Genomic DNA, 21918 nt, shown 5'->3' with positions numbered 1-21918 from the left:
AACCAGGGTTCTATATAAGTTTTGCTTCACTTCTCTGCTTAGGTAGGTCGAGTACTCAACCATGGAGCATTATAACTGAGCCAGTTCCTACCTGTGTCAGCTTAGGAAGGTGTAGTGACGGATCGTGGGTAACCACGGTCCCCTGGAGCCTCCCTCATTTCCTTCAAGATCCGCGCTTGACCGCTTTACGTCAGGAGCTGCTGGATAGGAGCGGAACCTGTAAAGCTGCACTAATTGTAGAAATCTGCCGAATTTGTCATGGGTCGTGACGCTGCATCATGCTATTCCATGCCAAGTCATGCCAGAGCATGCCATGCCATTCTCAGATCACGCCAATGCCATGCCTGAGCACAAGGAACAGGTTTCATATTCTAGTTACATTTAAACCATTCTGTATCAAATAATGCATTTCTTGCACCAAATATAATGGCTTCTGTTAATGTGCCAGAAACAGACAAAGACACCACAATGTACAGAAAGTGACGCCGGTGCAGGGAAAGCAGCTGATTGGGTGTGTATGGCCAGGTGAGTATTTATACTACTCTATAGTTAGACAGTTAAGGTTAATAGTTTATAAAGTTTAAAAGGTCTTAATTTTGTGGTTTATAGTTTCTAAGGTCTCTGTTGTGTAGCGGGGAGTGCTAGGAAACAAGGGCCCTTGAGTATATAATTTAATTGTAGTGTAATTAGTGGTATTGATTTGATTTAATTTAATTTGTATTAATTAAAGGGTAGGTCATGGCAGGACAGCTTGGCCCCATGGCATGCTCCTCCTGCACTATGTGGGAAATCAGGGACACTTCCTGTGTCCCTGACGACCAGGTGTGTGGGAAGTGTATCCAGCTGCAGCTACTGCCAGACCGCATTGCGGCGCTGGAGCTGTGAATGGATACATACTGGAGCATTCGCAGTGCTGAGGATGTCGTGGATATCACGTTTAATCAGTTGGTCACACCGCAGGTAAAGGCTGCATAGGCAGGAAGGGAATGGGTGATCGCCAGGCAGAGTAGTTGACGCAGGCAGGTAGTGCAGGGGTCCCCTGTGGCCATCCCCCTCTCAAACAGATATACCGCTTTGGATATTGTTGAGAGAGATGGCTTATCGGGGGAAGGCAGCAGCAGTCAACTTCCTGGCACCATGGCTGGTTCTGCTGCACAGGATGGGAGGAAAAAGAGTGGGAGAGCTATAGTAATAGGGGATTCTATTGTAAGGGGAATAGATAGGCGTTTCTGTGGCCGCAAATGAGACTCCAGGATGGTATGTTGCCTCCCTGGTGCAAGGGTCAAGGATGTATCGGAGCGGCTGCTGGGCATTCTGGGGGTGGGGGGAGGGTGAACAGCCAGTTGTCATGGTGCATATAGGTACCAACGACATAGGTAAAAAATGGGATGAGGTCCTAAAAGCTGAATGTAGGGAGTTAGGAGGTAAATTAAAAAATAGGACCTCAAAGGTAGTAATCTCAGGATTGCTACCAGTGCCACATGCTAGTCAGAGTAGAAATAGAAGGATATTTCAGATGAACACGTGGTTAGAGGAATGTTGCAAGGGGGAGGGATTCAAATTCCTGGGACATTGGAACCGGTTCTGGGGGAGGTGGGACCAGTACAAACTGGACGGTTTGCACCTGGGCAGGACCAGGACCGATGTCCTTGGGGGAGTGTTTGCTAGTGCTGTTGGGGAGGGTTTAAATTAAAATGGCAGGGGGTTGGGAACCTGTGCAGGGAGACAGAGGAAAGGGAAACAACGATAGAAGCAAAAGACAGGAAGGAGAAAAGCAAAAATGGCAGTCAGCGAAAGCAAGGTTTTAAATCAAACATGGCCACAGTAGATAATAATTCTAAAAGGTCTACGAGTGTTAAAAAAACAAGCCTGAAGTTTTTGTGTCTTAATGCAAGGAGCATTTATAGTAAGGTGGATGAATTAGCTGTGCAAATAGATGTAAATGGATATGATATGATTGGGATTACGGAAACATGGCTCCAGGGTGGCCAAGACTGGGAACTCAACATCCAGGGGTATTCAATATTCAGGAAAGACAGGCAAAAAGGAAAAGAAGGTGGGGTAGCATTGCTGGTTAAAGAGGAGATTAACACAATAGTAAGGAAGGATATTAGCTCTGATGATGTGGAATCTGAATGGGTAGAGCTGTGAAATACCAAGGGGCAGAAAACGTTAGTGGGAGTTGTATACAGACCCCCAAACAGTAATGTGGAGGTTGGGGATGGCATTAAACGGGAAATTAGAGACGCGTGCAATAAGGGCACAGCAGTTACCATGGGTGACTTTAATCTACATATAGATTGGGCTAACCAAATTAGTAACAATACTGTGGAGGAGGAATTCCTGGAGTGTATACGGGATGGTTTCCTGGACCAATATGTCAAGGAACCAACTAGAAATCAGGCCATCTTAGACTGGGTATTATGTATTGAGAAAGGGTTAATTAGCAATCTTGTGCGAGGCCCCTTGTGCGGAGCGATCATAATATGATCGAATTCTTCATTAAGATGGAGAGTGAAGTATTTGACTCAGAGACTAGAGTCCTGAATTTAAATAATGGAAACTACGATGGTATGAGGCGCGAGTTGGGTAGGATGGATTGGGGAAAGTTACTTAAAGGGTTGACGGTGGATAGGCAATGGCAAACATTCAAAGATCACATGGATGAACTACAGAATTTGTTCATCCCTGCTTGGCATAAAAATAAAACAAAAAAGGTGACTCAACTGTGGCTAACAAGGGAAATTAGGGATAGCATAAGATCCAAGGAGAGGACATATAAATTGGCCAGAAAAAGCAGCAAACCTGAGGATTGGGAGCAGTTTAGGATTCAGCAAAGGAGGACAAAGGGATTAATTAAGAGGGCGAAAATAGAATATGAGAGTAAGCTTTCAGGGAACATAAAAACTGACTGTAAAAGCTTCTATAGATAGGTGAATAGAAAAAGATTGGTGAAGTCAAGCGTAGGTCCCTTGCAGTCAGAGTCAAGGGAATTTATAATGGGGAACAAAGAAATAGCAGACCAACTAAATACATATTTTGGTTCTGTCTTCTGTGAGTGATGTAAAAAGACGACTGAGCACTTGGTTTGAGTATAAAACAAGGCTTTAATCAACTGTTTCAAAACCATGAGATTCTAGTTACATCATCAGTTCCTGGTTACAGAAACATCCTGAGCAAGCTGGGCCCATGCCCGAGTAACTATACTCCTTGGACGGCGCCGCCAGCTGGCCACCCAGTGTTACTTCATGAGTTATTTCTTCATGAATGATGAGATTTATGACACATACTTTGGTTCTGTCTTCACAAAGGAGGGCACAAATAACCTCCCAGAGATGTCGGGGAACATAGGGTCTAATGAAAGGGAGGAACTGAATGAAATCAGTATTTGTTGGGAAATGGTGTTAGGGAAATTGATGAGATTGAAGGCCAATAAATCCCCAGGGCCTGATGATCTATATCCTAGGGTACTTAAGGAAGTGGCTCTAGAAATAGTTGATGCTTTGCTGATCATCTTCCAAAATTCTATAGACTCTGGAACAGTTCCCATGGATTGGAGGGTAGCTAATGTTACCCCACTATTCAAAAAAGGTGGTAGAGAGAAAACGGGGAATTATAGACCGGTAAGCCTGACATCGGTAGTGGGGAAAATGCTAGAGTCCATTATAAAAGATGTAATAGCAGGGCACTTGGAAAACAGTGACAGGATTGGACAAAGTCAACATGGATTTACAAAAGGTAAATCGTGCTTGACTAATCTACTGGAATTTTTTGAGGATGTAACTGGTAGAATAGGTAAGGGAGAACCAGTGGATGTGGTGTATTTGACCTTTCAGAAGGTTTTCGATAAGGTCTCGCATAAGAGATTAGCGTGTAAAGTTAAAGCACATGGGATTGGGGCAAGGTATTGACTTGGATAGAGAACTGGTTGGCAGACAGGAAGCAAAGAGTTGGAATAAATGGCTCTTTTTCCGAGTGACAGGCAGTGACTAGTGGGGAACCGCAGGGATCGGTGCTCGGACCCCAGCTATTCACAATATATATTAATGATCTAGACGAGGGAACTAGATGTAATATCTCCAAGTTTGCAGATGACACAAAGCTGGGTGGGCGTGTGTGCTGTGAGGAGGATGCAGAGAAACTCCAGTATGATTTGGACAGGCTGGGTGATTGGGCAGATGCATGGCAGATGCAGCATAATGTGGATCAATGTGAGGTTATCCACTTTGGTGGCAAAAACAGGAAGGCAGATTATTATCTGAATGGCAATCGATTGGGAGAAGGGGAAGTGCAAAGAGACCTGGGTGTCCTTGTGCACCAGTCGCTGAAGGTAAGCATGCAGGTGCAGCAGGTGGTTAAGAAGGCAAATGGTATGTTGGCCTTTGTAGCGCGAGGATTCGAGTACAAGAACAAGGATGTCTTGATGCAGTTGTACAGGGCCTTGGTGAGTATTGTGTGCAGTTTTGGTCACCTTATCTGAGGAAGGATGTTCTTGCCATGGAGGGAGTGCAGCGAAGATTCACCAGGCTGATACCTGGGATGGCAGGAATGACGTATGAGGAGAGATTGGGTTGATTGGGCTTATACTCACTGGAGTTTAGAAGAATGAGAGGGGATCTCATTGAAACTTATAAAATTCTATCAGGACTGGACAGACTAGATGCAGGAAGGATGTTCCCAATGGCGGGGGAGTCCAGAACCAGGGGTCACAGTCTAAAGATAAGGGCCTAGAAATTCAGTAAGGCCCCGCCAGGTCTTTAGCGCCCGAAATTTAGCGCTCGCCCGGATTCCCGTAGCGCCCGCCTGAAATTCAGTTGCGACGGGCCAAGACGGAGGCGGGTGCTATTGCAGGGTTTGGCCGCCTCGCTTGGGGCGATGAAAGTCTATTTCAGGCGTCCAGCTGCCGCTGCGCCACCCGATGTGGTGCGGCAGGCTGGGGTACTGCAGGCCTCCTCCTTCTCTTAAGGAGGAGCTGCCTGCAGCCGTGAGATCGCCGCTGGATTCCCCCGGCAAATGAGCCCGGCACCACGGAGAAGTGCCGGGCTCGCGGGAGTCAGACAGCAATGCCGCGGGGGGGTGGTGCAGGAGTCCGAGGAGGGAGGTGCGGCCATGTGGCCGCCGGGAAAGCGGCCGGCCGCCCCTCCACCTTTATGCGCCGGCCTCTCGGAGCTGCAAGGCCCCGTTTTTCAAATGTTGTTTGCGGCCGCTGCGGGCGAGGCGGCCGCAACTGAATTTGGCCTTCGGCACGGAATTGCGTTGGAACCGGGGCGCTGCGCACACCGATGACGTCATCGGTGCCGGCGCAGCGCTACCGGCTAACGCCGCTGTTAGGGACCAACTTAATTTCGGGCACTAAAAAACTTCCGGCGCAACCCACTCTTTCGCCCCTAAGTGGGCGCAAACGCGACTGAATTTCTAGGCCAATGGGTAAGCCATTTAGGACAGAGATGAGGAGGAATTTCTTCACCCAGAGAGTGGTGAACCTGTGGAATTCTATACCACAGAAGGCAGTTGAGGCTAATTCATTAAATATATTCAAGAAGGAGTTAGATATATTTCTTAAGGCTAAAGGGATCAAGGAATATGGGGGGAAGGCAAGGACAGGGTACTGAGTTTGGATGATCAGCCATGATCTCATTGAATGGCAGAGCAGGCTCGAGGGGCCGAATGGCCTACTCCTGCTCCTATCTTCTATGTTTCTATGAAATGATTGCAGGCTGAACAGTAAAGCTTTTAGTAAAGAGATTTATAGATTTAAATATCACTCGGAGATCTGTTTACTAAATAGAAGAACTAACAAATAATGAAAAATTCCTTCAAATTATTTGAGATAAGATTATATAAAACCCTGTAACTACTTCCAGTGTACATTCCAATCCAGTACACCAGATTAAATACAACAGAGTCTAAATTCTTCATGTCATTTTACTTCAATAAATCTCTTCATTTAATCCGTGGATCCCAGAACCATGGGTCACAGTCTCAGGATTGTCCACAAGTCCTTCATATTTCAATGTTTCATTCCTGCGATACATTTACAACTGTGGAGACAAAATAAAATGGTAGAGATCAAATTGGGCAAACCTTACAAGTACAGATAAACTGAAGTCCGTCCTTTAGACACTCAGCTTTGGGTGAGATATTGCTGCTGTCAGAGAGATGCACAAGTAATGACAGCAGCGGTGTGCAATATGATTGTGTGTCACTGTATAACACGGGTACAGTACAGAGATAGGGAGAGAGGTGGGGGCCTATCCCGTGCGTGCATGCAGAACTTGGATTGTTCAGAGACGGCTGTTTGTAAGGAAAAGGAGGCTCCGAGATGGTAGGACTGTGTAACACCATAAACTGAATGATTACTATTAGTGATCAGTGCAGTTTTCTTTAGTTACGGGTGGAATCAAAGTTCCTCTCACCTCTGGTTTCCCCTCTACGCTTCGCTCCTCCATCTTTGGTTTCTCCTCTTCACTTCGCTCCTCCATCTTTGGTTTCTCCTCTACGCTTCGCTCCTCCATCTTTGGTTTCTCCTCTTCGCTTCGCTCCTCCATCTTTGGTTTCTCCTCTACGCTTCGCTCCTCCATCTTTGGTTTCTCCTCTTCGCTTCGCTCCTCCATCTTTGGTTTCTCCTCTACGCTTCGCTCCTCCATCTTTGGTTTCTCCTCTACGCTTCGCTCCTCCATCTTTGGTTTCTCCTCTACGCTTCGCTCCTCCATCTTTGGTTTCTCCTCTACGCTTCGCTCCTCCATCTTTGGTTTCTCCTCTACGCTTCGCTCCTCCATCTTTGGTTTCTCCTTTTCGCTTCGCTCCTCCATCTTTGCTTTCTCCTCTACGCTTCGCTCCTCCATCTTTGGTTTCTCCTCTACGACTGCTCGTAGGTAGCCTTCTGGTTCTTGGACATCTTTCACAACAGCTGCTGATTCGAAACAACGATACTCAATTACAAGCGACCCTCATAGTTATACAGTAAATACAATAACATTGTGTAGAATGGGTCTATACTCTCTGGAGTTTAGAAGAATGAGAGGTGATCTCACTGAAACGTATAAGATTCTGAGAGGGATTGACAGGGTAGATGCTGAGAGGTTGTTTCCCCCTGGCTGGAGAGTCTAGAACTAGGGGACACAGTCTCAGGATAAGGGGTCGGCCATTTAAGGCTGAGATGAGGAGGAATTTCTTCACTCAGAGGGTTGTGAATCTTTGGAATTCTCTGCCCCAAAGGGCTGTGGATGCTACGTCTTTGAGTATATTCAAGGCTGAGAGCAATAGATTTTTGGACTCTAGGGGGATCAGTAGATATGGGGATTGGGCGGGAAAGTGGAATTGAGGTAGAAGATAAACCATGATCTTATTGAATGGCGGAGCAGGCTCGAGGGGCCATATGGTCTACTCCTGCTCCTAATTGTTATGTTCTTATGAGGGAACTTACCGTGTACATTGAGCTGGTAGCACTTCAGTGGTTTGAAGTTCTTCCTATAAACATACCAGCCTTGATCACTCACTGTCAACTGGTGGAGATGAATGGAGTTATTGGATGGAATGTACTCTATCCGGTTTTCATAAGGAGTGGTACATTGAATGTCACCACCTGTAACAGTGAACATTTTAATGTACTTTTCCTTATGGACGTAACACTCAAGAACATCGGTTTTGGACCAGTCTTCATCTATCCAATGGAACGAAATCGTACCACCGAGATCAGCTGAGAGATGGTCACATGGTAACCCTGAGTAAAGAAATTCAGAAAAAAGTCATTATAACAAGACAAGTGCAATACTGAATTATTGATTTTCCTGTAATTATTATTTCCTTTGCATCATCTACGCTCCAACAATTTTAAGGGGTTCTCCCCTGCAAAGTTGTCCTGAAACACTGCTGTAAATATTGATACACGCCCGGCCCTCCCCTGCAAATACTGCCACTCTGGAACTCCCCCTTTAATTGTCCCCATCCCTTTAAAGCTGCACATAATCACAGTTCAACTCCCACCGTCCGTGTGATTCCCAGAACCGGTTCAATTCATGCGTTTGGAGTTAATGCTAATGAGCTGATGTAGAAAAATCCTGGGGGAAAAAAATCATAAGAGGCTTTAAAAATGCGTTAAAAAAAAATATTTCTTTCAACACTTTTTGTTTACTGGGGGGCGGGGCGGGTGGGGGCAGGAGGTCATGTGATGAAATCTCCAGGACTATGTCTGACCAGAGTTGAAAACCCGAGGCTCAGGGTGAATTTTTTTTATCAGTGCCACCTTAATTTTGAGTGGAATACGAGGCGCGAGTACAACTGGCTCAGCACAATTGATCGTTCTGTCTTGTCCCCTTCGGCAGTTAAATTTTGGGGCCTGATTGACGACAGACCAAGAATAAAAAGAAAAACGTACAAATCCAGTGCAGGACATGCCCCGGCAGCTTGGCCTCGTATCTGGGAATTTGTGCAATTTGAGGGCTTTCTGCTTTCTGCCAATGTTAGTGCAGCCAAAGTACTTTCATTGCAGGGCGAAAACTTCAAGCAATGCTGAAGGCGTGAGATGCAACTACATTTGCCTGTTTTAGGCTCCTTGAGCTCTCATGAAGCCTTCATGTTTCGAGACAGTAAAAAAAAATGTCCCAGTAAACTAAATAACGTCAAGATCACAAGATAATTACAGACGGGAGACCCCTTTTAATTCGTCTGACCAGAGATATCCTACAGTCCCTCCATCTTAGCCCAGTTGGTTCTTAATCAGTAAAGGGAACAGTACACGGTGGATAGAAAATGTCCGTGAAATTAGTGAAAAAGCAGGAATAAAAAAAACCCACAACATCATCACACAAGGAATGCACACTAACATTTCTAGAAGGTTCTGAGTCCTTCTGTTTTCCTTTGACTCCCGTTATACACAACGGAGTTCCCGTCAAAATCCTGCCTCGTGTCAAAAAGTTGCATCAGGATAAACCTGACCTTCAGCCACGTATGAAAATCTAATCGGTAAACATTTTATTTTTTGCGTCTTATTTCAAGGTATGAAACATTACAGCTTACAGATTAAACAGTGAAAGAGCTTTGATTCTACAGTATAAACTTTTCATGAATGAACTTGCTTAAGTCAAATCCCCAGGATTAGCAATAACATAAATCTTTACCACGCAGTTAAGATCCCCTTAAGATATAATAATTTTGAAATGTTTTCAAACAACGCACAGCCACTTATCTATACCGCGTCTCATATATATAACTGCAAGTTTTTCTTTCTGTACATCGCTGCAACTTTCTCCGAGCTTTAAACCCCGCGTCGCATTAACTTATTTTTAAGTCATCGCTTTTTTAAAAAAAATAAAAGATTGACGTGGGTTCCTACCTGCAGGCTGAATAAGGCATGATACGATGAAACAAATTAAAATAATTTTGCTCAAGAGCAAGCTGCCGCACGCCATTGCGAACAGAAAAACAGCTCTTGAACCCTCGCGCAATATCGCGTCCCCCTTTTTATAAGCGAGCATGGTCCGACATGAACAGACCCCATCCCATTGGGCCACACGGCAAGACTTGAGTGGACAGTCTGATCGCACCATCTCAAAGACAATCCCACCAATCGCGCATGCTTTTGAAGTGTTGCATAGACCCTGCACGCAATAACTGCCGTTATCTATTCATTTACATGTAGAAAATATATCACATCACTTACTGATTTATATTGAGCCAGTGCCATAAATGGAGGTTCTGTAGCAGCCCAAAGCTTCTGGGCACCTAAAGCTGCCCCTGAAACACCAGAAAAGTTAATTGCACCTGGCATTTTGCCACAAGCTGAATTATCATTTTAATTACAGGTTTGTGGTAGATCTGTGGTAGATCTGTAGTAAGTACTGTACACAGCTATCCCTCCCCAACCCATAGACTAACCCTTGACTACCTGCTAAAACAGCATCAGAAACTCGTAAGCTGCCAAACTGGTATTTGGACACAAGGGGGGAAAAATTCGGTTGGTTTGCGCCTCCCGTTAGTGCCTTAAGAGGGCGCTAATGGGGCGCAAAGCAATGAGCGCCCGGGCGCGACGATGTTTGCGCCGCTCACGAAATTGACTAGACATTTTGCGGCGGCGCTAAACACTACCGCCACGATCTCCTGCGCCGGCAGATCGTGACGTCAGTCGAGTGTGCAACGCCCCGGTAGCGCCCCGGACCGGATATTGAGTGGCGCCCCCTGTCTTACCACCTGCCGCTAGCAACGACAGGTTGAGGGGAGCGTTTTGCAGTCGGGAAGGGACTGGGGGAGCGCTATTTAAAGGTGACCGCTTCCTGCCTTTTGTTGTCGGTGAAGTTTTTTCACCACGCATTCTGAGTGAGAGAGAGAGACTTCTGGAGAGAGTCAACGCTGTGTGAAGGAGTTTTGGGTACTGAGCAGCACTTTGCAGGTTCATTTTTATTTGACCTTCCTTGCATCGATTTAGAAGAGACAGTGGGGGCTGCACTCTGAGCTCTTTCCCTGGGTCTCTCCATTGTTCTTTCCAGCAGATTTGATGTACAGGTCTCTCCAGGCCGAGATTCAAGGCTGCAATGAGCAGGGTGTGGATGGAGAGCAAGATCGACCCTCCCCCTTTAAGAATTGGCCGGCGCCAGTGTGTCTGTGTTCCATTGCTGACTGACATCACATCAGCTTCGCCAGCGCTCTGAGTTAGCGCCTCGCTCCTCGGCCTTTGCGCCTTAAGACAGGTGTGCAGCGCCTGATTTAGTGCTCCAATCACCTCCAGGGGCGATAAAAACCAAGTTTGCAGTCGGAGGCGATAATTAGCGCCAGGCGCTAAACTTTGCGGACGGCCGATAATCGCGCCCCAAACGGGGCGATACCGAATTTCTTCCCCAAGGTCTTCATTGCAAGAGGATTTGAGTACAGGAGTAAAGAAGTCTTACTCCAGTTATATAGGGCCCTGGAGACCACACTGTGTATAATTTTGGTCTCCTTACTTAAGGAAGGATATACTTGCCATAGAGGGAGTGCAACGAAGGTTCACGAGATTGATTCCTGGGATGGCGGGACTGTCGTATGAGAAGAGATTAAGTAAACTAGGCCTGTATTCTCTTGAATTCAGAAGAATGAGAGGGGATCTCATTGAAGCATACAAAATTATTACAGGGCTTGATAGGGTGGATGCTGGGAGAATGTTTCTCTTGGCTGGGGAGTCTAGAACCAGGGACCACAGCCTCAGGATAAAGGGTAGGCCATTCAGGACAGAGATGAGAAGAAATTTCTTCACACAGAGGGTGGTGAATCTTTGGAATTTTCTACCCCAGAGGGCTGTGGAGGCTCAGTCATTGGGTATATTCAAAACAGAAGTCGATAGATTTCTGACTAGTGAGGGCATCAAGGGATATGGCGATAGGGCCGGTGAATGGAGTTGAGGCTGAAGATCAGCCATGATCTTACTGAATGGCGAAGCAGGCTCGAAGGGCCAAATGGCCTACTCCTGCCCCTATTTCTTATGTTCTTATGTAGGTAGCACTGATCCCCTCCCTGCTCACTTTCCCACAGCTCCCAACTTGCTATGTGTTGAAAGGGTGGCGTTCATGATTATTGCTTAGGGCAGAACTGTCGGTTTCCGTGTGGTTTCAGCTGTGGCTAAGTGGTAGCGCACTTACCTCTGAGTCAGAAGTTTGTTGGTTCAAGTCCCACTCTAAGGATAACATAGAAACATAGAAGATAGGAGCAGGAGTAGGCCATTCGGCCCCTCGAGCCCGCTCCGCCATTTAATGAGATCATGGCTGATCATCCAAATTCAGTACCCTGTCCCTGCCTTCTCCCCATATCCCTTGATCCCTTTAGCCTTAAGAAATATATCCAACTCCTTCTTGAATATATTTAATGAATTGGCCTCAACTGCCTTCTATGGTAGAGAATTCCACAGGTTCACCACTCTCTGGGTGAAGAAATTCCTCCTCATCTCAGTCCTAAATGGCTTACCCCTTATCCTTAGACTGTGACCCCTGGTTCTGGACTCCCCGACCATCGGGAACATCCTTCCTGTATCTAGTCTGTCTGCTCCTGTTAGAATTTTATAAGTTTCAATGAGATCCCCTCTCATTCTTCTAAACTCCAGCGAGTATAAGCCCAATCGACCCAATCTCTCCTCATACGTCATTCCTGCCATCCCAGGCATCAGTCTGGTGAAGAGGGAGAGGGAGGGATAGGAGGAAGGGAAAGATGAAGGAGGCTGGAGGGATGGAAAGAGAGAGGAAGGGAAGGTTGAAGAGAGAGAGGGAAGGAGGAAGGGAGAGAGTGATCAACCCAATTGCGCAGGACGATGATTGGGCAATCAAAGCTGGGAGCAGGGCTGTGATTGGTCAAGTTGGGTATCGGGGGCTTCCAGTCAATGCACCCTTGATGCAACCTCTCAGGTGACTGTCCTTGTTCCCATTAAAACCATTACTCTCTCTCACCCTGGTCATTGCCACTGGTACGGCCCTCATCTCCACTACCTTAAGTCCAAGGGACGCAGACATGAACACCTATGGCGGCCAACTGGTTTAGTCATTCACCGCCAAATCTGACTGGACCACATAAAGCACTATCGGGCCCTGCTCTCCTCTGCCAAAGCTGCTCACTACTCTAGGATCATACTGGAATGCAAAGATAACCCCCCACCCCCCCCCACCGGGCTTCTCTTCCCCACTACAAACCGTTTTCTTAAACTCCTCCAACCTCACCTCCGACAACATCCTATGTGTGGAACTCCAGAACGCTTCCTGAGTCCCGGAAAACCACATATTCAGGCAACTGCTCGAGCTCTGAGATTCTGAGTCTGAGGGGCGGCTGGCGTCACTGCAGTGCATACGGGAAGCTGAGAGTTTTGTGGATAGCACGTTTCAGGAGGTGGTCACCCTGCAGCCACAGTGAGTTCGGGGGAGAGAGAGTGGGTGACCACCGGGCAGACTAGGAGCAGCAGGCGGGCAGTGCAGGAATCTCCTGGGAGTGTGGCACTCTCAACACAACAGTCAGTGTTGAACACCAGTGAGGGTGATGACTCCTCGGGGGAGTGCAGTCAGAAGCAAATCCACGGCACTGTGGGAGACTCGGCTGCATAGTGGTCACAAGAAAGTGTAGAAATGCAGTTGCTATAGGGGATTCGATAATCAGGGGGATAGACAGATGTTTCTGCAACCGCAGACGTGAGTCCTGAATGGTGTGTTGCCTCCCTGGTGCCAGGGTGAAGGACATCACTGAGAGGCTGCAGAACATTCTGAGGGCGACGGGGGAACAGCCAGAAGTCGCGATTCATGTGGGAACCAATGACAGGTAGAACTGAAGGATTGAAGGCCGATAAATCCCAGGGCCTGATAATCTACATCCTAGGGTACTTAAGGAAGTGGCCCTAGAAATAGTAGATGCATTGCTGGTCATCTTCCAGAACTCGATAGACTCTGGAACAGTACCCATGGATTGGAGGGTAGCTAATGTTACCCCACTATTCAAAAAAGGTGGTAGAGAAAAAGCGGGAAATTATAGACCGGTAAGCCTGACATCGGTAGTGGGGAAAATGCTAGAGTCCATTATAAAAGATGTAATAGCAGAGCACTTGGAAAGCAGTGACAGGATCAGACAAAGTCAACGTGGATTTACAAAAGGTAAATCATGCTTGACTAATCTACTGGAATTTTTTGAGGATGTAACTGGTAAAATAGATAAGGGAGAACCAGTGGATGTGGTGTTTTTGGACTTTCAGAAGGCTTTTGATAAGGTCCCGCATAAGAGATTAGCGTGCAAAATTAAGGCACATGGGATTGGGGGCAAGGTATTCACTTGGATAGAGAACTGGTTAGTGGACAGAAAGCAAAGAGTTGGAATAAACGGGTCGTTTTCCGAGTGGCAGGCAGTGACTAGTGGGGTACCGCAAGGATCGGTCCTAGGACCCCAGCTGTTTACAATATATATTAATGATCTGGACGAGGGAATTGGATGTAATATCTCCAAATTTGCAGACGACACAAAGCTGGGTGAGAGGGTATGCTGTGAGGAGGATGTCGTGAAACTCCAGTACGATTTGGACAGGTTGGGTGATTGGGCAGAAACATGGCAAATGCACTATAATGTGGATAAATGTGAGGTTATCCACTTTGGTGGCAAAAACAGGAAGGCAGATTATTTTTTGAATGGTAATAGATTGGGAGAAGGGGAAGTGCAAAGAGACCTGGGTGTTCTTGTGCACCAGTCGCTGAAGGTAAGCATGCAGGTGCAGCAGGCGGTTAAGAAGGCAAATGGTATGTTGGCCTTCGTAGCAAGAGGGTTCTGTAATGTATGTAACTTTAAGGGGGAGAACTACTTTTTACAGCTCCTGTATCCTGTAGTACTGGCAGTGACCACACCTGTATATAAACCCTGAGTAGTGATCTGTACAGTCAGTTGCAGTTTGAAACCTCATTCAGTAAACACCTGTTGATCGTTCCCTGCAGTCTTTTGTCTGATTGTTGAAGGACACAACATTAAGATACCCGGATCTAACATTGGCGACGACAAAGATTCGAACCTACCTGCAACTCTGCATCACCTCCCAGTGATTCGCTCCTGGAGAACAGTGGAAGGAGGTCGAGTCCAGAAGCACGGGCATCGCAGGGGAGGCTGTTGAGAGCCAGGCTTGGCTTTCCAGTCACAGTGGTCCAGCGAAACGGGCTGGCAACAGGTACTGCGCAGACCCTTCACGGACAGCGGTGGCTAGAGCTGACCGAGCGGCACAGAAAAAGGCTGAGCAGCATCGACGGGGGAGAGAGAGAGAGCAGAGTGCAGCCGGTGTTCAAGGGCCGAGCAGCGTCAACGGGGGAGAGAGGCGCGCAGGAAAACGCGAGGCGCTGCCATTGCCACGAGGACCGCAGAGAGCGGCATTGGCAGCAGCGCAGGAGCAGCGCACGAAACCCACAGGGCGTCGCCATTTGCCACGAGGACCGGCGAGAGCGGTGTTGGCAGCAGCGCGGGAGACGCCATTTTAAGCCTGTGGTAAACCACTTGTTGTTGTTGTTGTTGTTACACACTGTTGTACCTATGCATGCCTCAACATGTCTCGGCTGGCTCCACCCACACAGGCCCAGGTATAAAGGTGATTGACCTGCAGCCCCCTGCCTTCTTGGAACCCAGTCAACCACGAGAGGCATGCTCTGTTCTTTGCTAATAAAAGTCTTTAGTTACTCTCTTAACTCTCAGTCTTTTATGAGTAATTGATAGCGCATCAATTTTATTAGCAAAAACAAAATGTCGACAAACGATGAACAGCAGGCTGCTGCACCAAACGCTGAGCAGCAGGAGCTGCTGCGAGCCCTCAGACCAACATGCCTGGACCTAGACCCCCAAGAAGCGGGTTCGGCTGCCAAATTCGCGCATTGGCTGCGTTGCTTCGAGGCCTACCTGCAAGCCTCAACTGTGACCCTGGACGAAAACAAGTTGGAAATCCTGGCCTCAAAGGTGAGCCACCAAGTTTATACAATAATCCAGGACGCGACGACCTACGCGACGGCTATCGGTCTGCTAAAAGGGCAATACGCACGCCCGGTAAATACGGTCTATGCCCGGCACCTCTTAAGATCCCGCAGACAGCAGCCCGGGGAATCGGTGGAGGCCTTCCTACGGGCACTACGGATACTCGGCCGAGACTGCGATTGCAAAGAAGCATCAGCCGCAGCACACACGGAGGGACTGATCCGAGATGCTTTCGTTGCGGGTCTAAGGTCCGACTACTCCCGGCAGAGACTGTTGGAAAAGGGAGAAATGGACCTGAGAAAGGCAGTGTCCCTCGCGCTCTCGCTCGACGCGGCCCACAGGAATATGGACGCCTTCTCCCCTAACCGCTCCGCAACGTGGACGCCACAACCTTGGGTCATGGGACCGCCACCTTCAACTGCTGCTGCGATGTCCAAGGCACAGAAATGTTATTTTTGTGGCCAGGCGAAACACCCCAGAGCACGCTGCCCGGCGAGAAACGCTACCTGCTCCGGCTGCGGGAAGAAAGGACACTATGTCAGCGCCTGCAAAGGTAAAACCGCTAACGCCAGCAGCGCCGTGTGCGAACCGTGGGGGCAGCCATCTTGTCCGCCATCTTGGGCTCCCCCAGCCGCGTGGGGATCGGGACCATGGGCGCCGCCATTTTGTCCGCCATCTCGGACGTCTCCAACTTCAACCACGGGGGACCCGGACTCAACCACTGCCTCATCTGACGACCACATCGACTCGCTCGACCATACGCTGGCCTCCGTGACGCTGGACCAATCTCTCCCTCATCAACTGTCCAGGTCCACGATGGACATTACGGTAAACGGCCGCGCCACTACCTGCCTTTTTGACAGCGGGAGCACGGAAAGCTTTATCCACCCCGACACGGTGCGCAGTTACTCTCTCCCAGTCCTGCCGACGCGACATCGGACCTCTTTGGCTTCCAAAGCCCAGTCAGCGGACGTCGGTGGCTACTGTGTAGTGACCCTTTCAGTAAGGGGCACAGAATACAAAAATTTTAAACTCCTGGTGCTGCCCCATCTTTGCGCTGCCGTTCTACTGGGGTTGGATTTTCAGTGCAACCTTAAGAGTGTCACATTAGCGTACGACGGACCCCTCCCCCCACTCACAGTCTGCAGCCAGCAGCTTTTAAATCGCCCGCCGCGCACCATTTGCAGCCTCTCCACCCTTAAAGTCCCCCCCCCCTCCTTGTTCGCTAACCTCACCCGCGACTGTAAGCCCATCGCTACCAAAAGCAGGCGTTACAGTGCCGGGGATAGGAGCTTCATTAAATCCGAGGTAGCGAGACTCCTGAAGGAAGGGATTATTGAAAGTAGCACCAGCCCATGACGAGCACAAGTGGTGGTGGTGAAGACTGGCGAAAAACAGCGCCTAGTTATTGACTACATCCAGACGATCAATCGCTACACCCAGCTAGATGCATACCCACTCCCCTGCATATCTGACATGGTAAATCAGATAGCACAATACCGGGTGTTCTCGACGATTGATCTGAAGTCGGCATACCACCAGCTCCCCATCAGGGCTGAGGACCGCCAGTACACAGCTTTTGAAGCTGACGGTCGTCTCTACCACTTCCTCAGAGTTCCCTTCGGCGTCACCAACGGGGTTTCAGTCTTCCAACGGGAGATGGACCGGATGGTCGACCAGAACGCGCTCCAGGCCACTTTCCCCTATCTAGACAACGTCACCATCTGCGGCCGCAACCAGCAGGACCATGATGTTAATCTAGAGAAATTCCTCCGTACGGCCCAGCGGCTGAACCTAACATACAACAAGGACAAATGTATGTCTCGTACCAAGCGCCTTGCCATTCTTGGCTGTGTAGTGGAGAACGGAGTCATCGGCCCCGACCCCGACAGGATGCGCCCCCTTATGGAGCTCCCCCTCCCCCACTGCCAAAAAGCACTGAAGAGATGCCTAGGGTTTTTCTCGTACTATGCTCAGTGGGTGCCCAACTATGCGGACAAAGCCAGACCCCTCATCAAGTCCACCTCCTTCCCCCTGACAGCAGAGGCCTGTGCAGCCTTCACTCTCATAAAAGGAGATATTGCGAAGGCCACAATGCACGCAGTGGATGAGTCCATCCCTTTCCAAGTGGAGAGCGACGCATCTGACTTTGCCCTAGCTGCAACCCTTAACCAGGCGGGGAGACCCGTGGCCTTTTTCTCAAGGACCCTCCAGGGCCCCGAGATTCGACACTCCTCTGTCGAAAAGGAGGCCCAGGCCATTGTGGAAGCTGTGCGACATTGGAGGCATTACCTGGCCGGAAAACGATTTACCCTGCTCACTGACCAGCGTTCAGTAGCTTTTATGTTTAATAATAAGCAGAGGGGCAAAATCAAGAACGACAAGATCTTGAGGTGGAGAATCGAACTCTCCACCTACAATTACGATATCTTGTACCGGCCCGGGAAACTCAATGAGCCCCCAGATGCCCTATCACGTGGTACATGCGCCAACGCGCAGGTCGATAGACTGAAGACCCTCCACAATGACCTCTGCCACCCGGGGGTCACCAGGTTTTTTCACTTCATCAAATCCCGTAACCTGCCCTACTCCATCGAGGAGGTCAGGACCATGACCAGGAACTGCCAAATCTGTGCCGAGTGCAAACCGCATTTTTATAGGCCAGACAGAGCAAGCCTGATCAAAGCCACGCGCCCCTTTGAACGGCTGAGCGTCGATTTTAAAGGGCCCCCCCCCTCCTCCGACCGCAATGTGTACTTCCTCAACATAATTGATGAGTACTCCCGTTTCCCGTTTGCCATCCCTTGCTCAGACATGACCAGTACCACGGTCATTAAATGTCTGAATGACCTCTTTGCCTTGTTCGGTTTCCCTAGCTATATTCATAGCGACAGGGGCTCATCCTTTATGAGCAACGAACTTCGTCAGTACCTGCTCGCGAGAGGTATTGCTACAAGCAGGACCACCAGCTACAACCCCCGGGGGAATGGCCAGGTGGAACGAGAGAATGCGACGGTCTGGAAGGCAGTCCTTTTAAACTTGAAATCTAAGGGCCTTCCGACCTCCCGCTGGCAGGAAGTCCTCCCTGCGGCGCTCCATTCCATTCGGTCACTGCTCTGTACAGCCACCAATACTACCCCTCACGAGAGAATGTTCTCCTTCCCCAGGAAGTCCACATCGGGGATCTCGTTACCGACATGGCTGACTTCTCCAGGACCCGTCCTACTGCGGAAGCACGTGAGGTCCCATAAGACGGACCCCCTGGTCGAGAGGGTGAGCCTCCTCCATGCCAACCCTCAGTATGCTTACGTGGTGTACCCGGACGGGCGGGAGGACACAGTCTCCATACGAGACCTCGCACCTTCGGGTGCTCCCGAAACACCCCCCTCGCCACCCACCACTACCCACGCCTACCCCCAGTACGCTTACGTAGCGTACCCGGACGGGCGGGAGGACACAGCCCCCACACGAGATCTCGCACCTTTGGGTGCCCCTGAAACACTACCATTGCCATCCACCACTACCCACATCCCAACCCAGCTAGACGGCATGCCGCAGCCCCAGGACCCGCCATTGACCACCCAACCACTCAATGAGACGCCAGACTCAACGTTGGATGCTGCACCATCACCGCCGCCACCACGACGATCAGGACGGCATACAAGGCCACCTGATAGACTTACTTACACGAACCTTTAGTACACTTCACCCCGCCGGACTCAATTTTAAACAAGGGGTGAATGTGGTAAACCACTGTTGTTGTTGTTGTTGTTGTTGTTACACACTGTTGTACCTATGCATGCCTCAACATGTCTTGGCTGGCTCCACCCACACAGGCCCAGGTATAAAGGTGATTGACCTGCAGCCCCCTGCCTTCTTGGAACCCAGTCAACCACGAGAGGCATGCTCTGTTCTTTGCTAATAAAAGCCTTTAGTTACTCTCTTAACTCTCAGTCTTTTATGAGTAATTGATAGCGCATCAAAGCCGCAGCAGGGAAGAAAGGAAATTGCGGGAGACGCCATTTTAAGCCGCAGCGGGGAAGAAAGGAAAGCGCGGGAGACGCCATTTTAAGCCAGTCTAACCACACCCAAAAATGCCGAAGAGTGGCAGTATCACAGCGTTCGACAATGAAGTCGAAGATTGGACGACATATGTCGAACGCATAGAAGTATACTGCAAGGCGAATGAAGTGCCAGATGAGAAGAAAGCGCTGGTATTGTTGAATTCAATGGGTGCAAAAACGTATGGCTTACTATGAAACCTAGTAACCCCAGAGAAGCCAGTAGAAAAGGATTTTGAAAACATAGTGTCAATCCTACAGGACCACTTAAACCCCACACCGCTGCTGATAGCAGAAAGATTTAAGTTTCACAAAAGGAACCAGCATAAAGATGAAAGTAATGCTGAGTATTTAACGGAACTGCGCAAGCTATCGAAACACTGCCAGTTTGGAACGGGACTAGCAGATACTTTAAGGGGCAAGTTTGTGTGTGGGCTTCAAAGTGAAGGAACCCAGAAACGGCTTCTATCAGAAAAGGATCTTACGCTGGACAAGGCTTTCAGCATTGCAGTATCACACGAAGCAGCCGCACGGGGCGCTGCAGAGATACAACGGAGACCGCAAGAATATGGCACAAATGAAATGTCATACGGAACAGTGAAGTGCTATCGCTGCGGCAGAACAACACACGACCATAATGATTGCTGGTTCAAGGACAAAGTGTGCAGACAGTGTGGAAAAGTAGGACACATAGCAAGAGTCTGCAGGTCGGGAAAGAAAACCAGCAGCAAGAAATCTCCACAGGAGAAGTACAAGAAGGTACATAAGGTGACGGAGAGTAGTTCAGACGAACAGAAGAGTGATACAGACTCCGGAAGCAAGGAGCTGGGTTGTCTGAAACTACATAATGTGATCAAAACGGAGGATCACCAAACTATCTGGGTGATGCGCTATCAATAACTCAAAAGACTGAGATTAAGCGAGTAATTAACAGGCTTTTATTAACAAGAGAATGAAGGTGTGCCTCGAGTGGTCGACCGGTCCAGAATACAAAGGGGCTGTGGAGCAGTCACCTTTATACCTGGATTCGTGGGAGGAGTCAGCCGAGGCATGTACAGGCATGTACACAGTGGAATACAAACAGTGGTTTACCACACTGGGTCACGCTCAAGATAGCAGGAGTCCAAGTGAAAATGGAATTGGACACAGGATCAGCCCTAACAGTCATAAACCGAAGGGACTACAAGCGGCTATTCTCACTTATACCCTTGAGAGATACAAAGATTGTCTTGAAGACGTACACGGGGCAAAAAGTCTACCCCAAAGGAAAAATAAGGGTGAACGTTATATATAACGGCAAGGAAACACCAAAAATGGACCTGTATGTATTGCCAGATGGAGGACCACCACTACTAGGACGTGAATGGATCCGGAAGATACAGCTAGATTGGCATTCCATACAAGCACTGACTGTAGATGCCAAAAAGGATGACGACGTCACACCTGGACGACTGTCAAAAATGCTAACTGACACACAAGAAGTGTTCCAGCAGGGACTCAGAACACTAAAAGGCATAACAGCGACGATCAAAATAGAGGAAAATGCAAGCCCAAAGTTTTTTAAGGCCAGACCGGTACCTTATGCGATCCGCCCAGCCGTCGAAGCAGAGCTGGAAGGTTTGGAACGTTCAGGAGTACTGTCCAAAGTGGACTGGAGCGAGTGGGCTACACCCATCGTTCCTGTAATGAAGAGGTCGTTGAGTAATACGCCTGGGGAACCAAAGAAGGTTCGCATCTGTGGGGACTTTAAGGTGACAGTGAACCCAGTCCTTCACACTGTACAATATCCACTTCCGCGGATTGAAGATATTTTTGCCTCGCTATCTGGAGGGAAATGCTTCACTAAGATTGATCTGGCCCAGGCGTACCTGCAAATGGAGGTAGATGAAGCCTCGAAACAGAACCTCACGATCAACACTCATAAAGGTCTCTACCAATACAACCGGCTGGTGTTCGGGGTAGCATCAGCTCCGGCTATTTGGCAAAGGGCAATGGAACAAGTCCTGCAAGGGATTCCAGGGACCCAGTGTTATTTGGACGACATCCTGGTCACGGGCGAAAATGACGGTGATCACCTCGCCAACCTGGAGCAGGTGCTCACTAGATTGAAGGAATATGGGCTCCGAGCTAATCGCCACAAATGCGAGTTTTTCCAGAAGCAGATCTCGTATTGTGGCCACGTTATTGATAAAGAGGTGTTACATAAGTCCCCTGAAAAGATTGAGGCAGTAGTCAAGGCTCCAGCACTGGAAAATGTGTCACAACTGAGGTTGTTCCTTGGGCTGGTGAACTACTACCATAAGTTCTTGCCGAATTTGTCTAACGTACTACACCCACTGAACACCCTACTGCAAACGGGGGTACCATGGAAGTGGAGTGACGAATGTAAACGAGCTTTCCAGAAGAGCAAAGCATTGATCACGTC

Source organism: Somniosus microcephalus, chromosome 16 (assembly GCF_052327205.1).
Source record: "Somniosus microcephalus isolate GS21.2 chromosome 16, FLI_Smic_1.0, whole genome shotgun sequence".
NCBI lineage: Eukaryota > Metazoa > Chordata > Chondrichthyes > Squaliformes > Somniosidae > Somniosus > Somniosus microcephalus.
Note: the sequence above shows the minus strand (reverse complement) of the source record.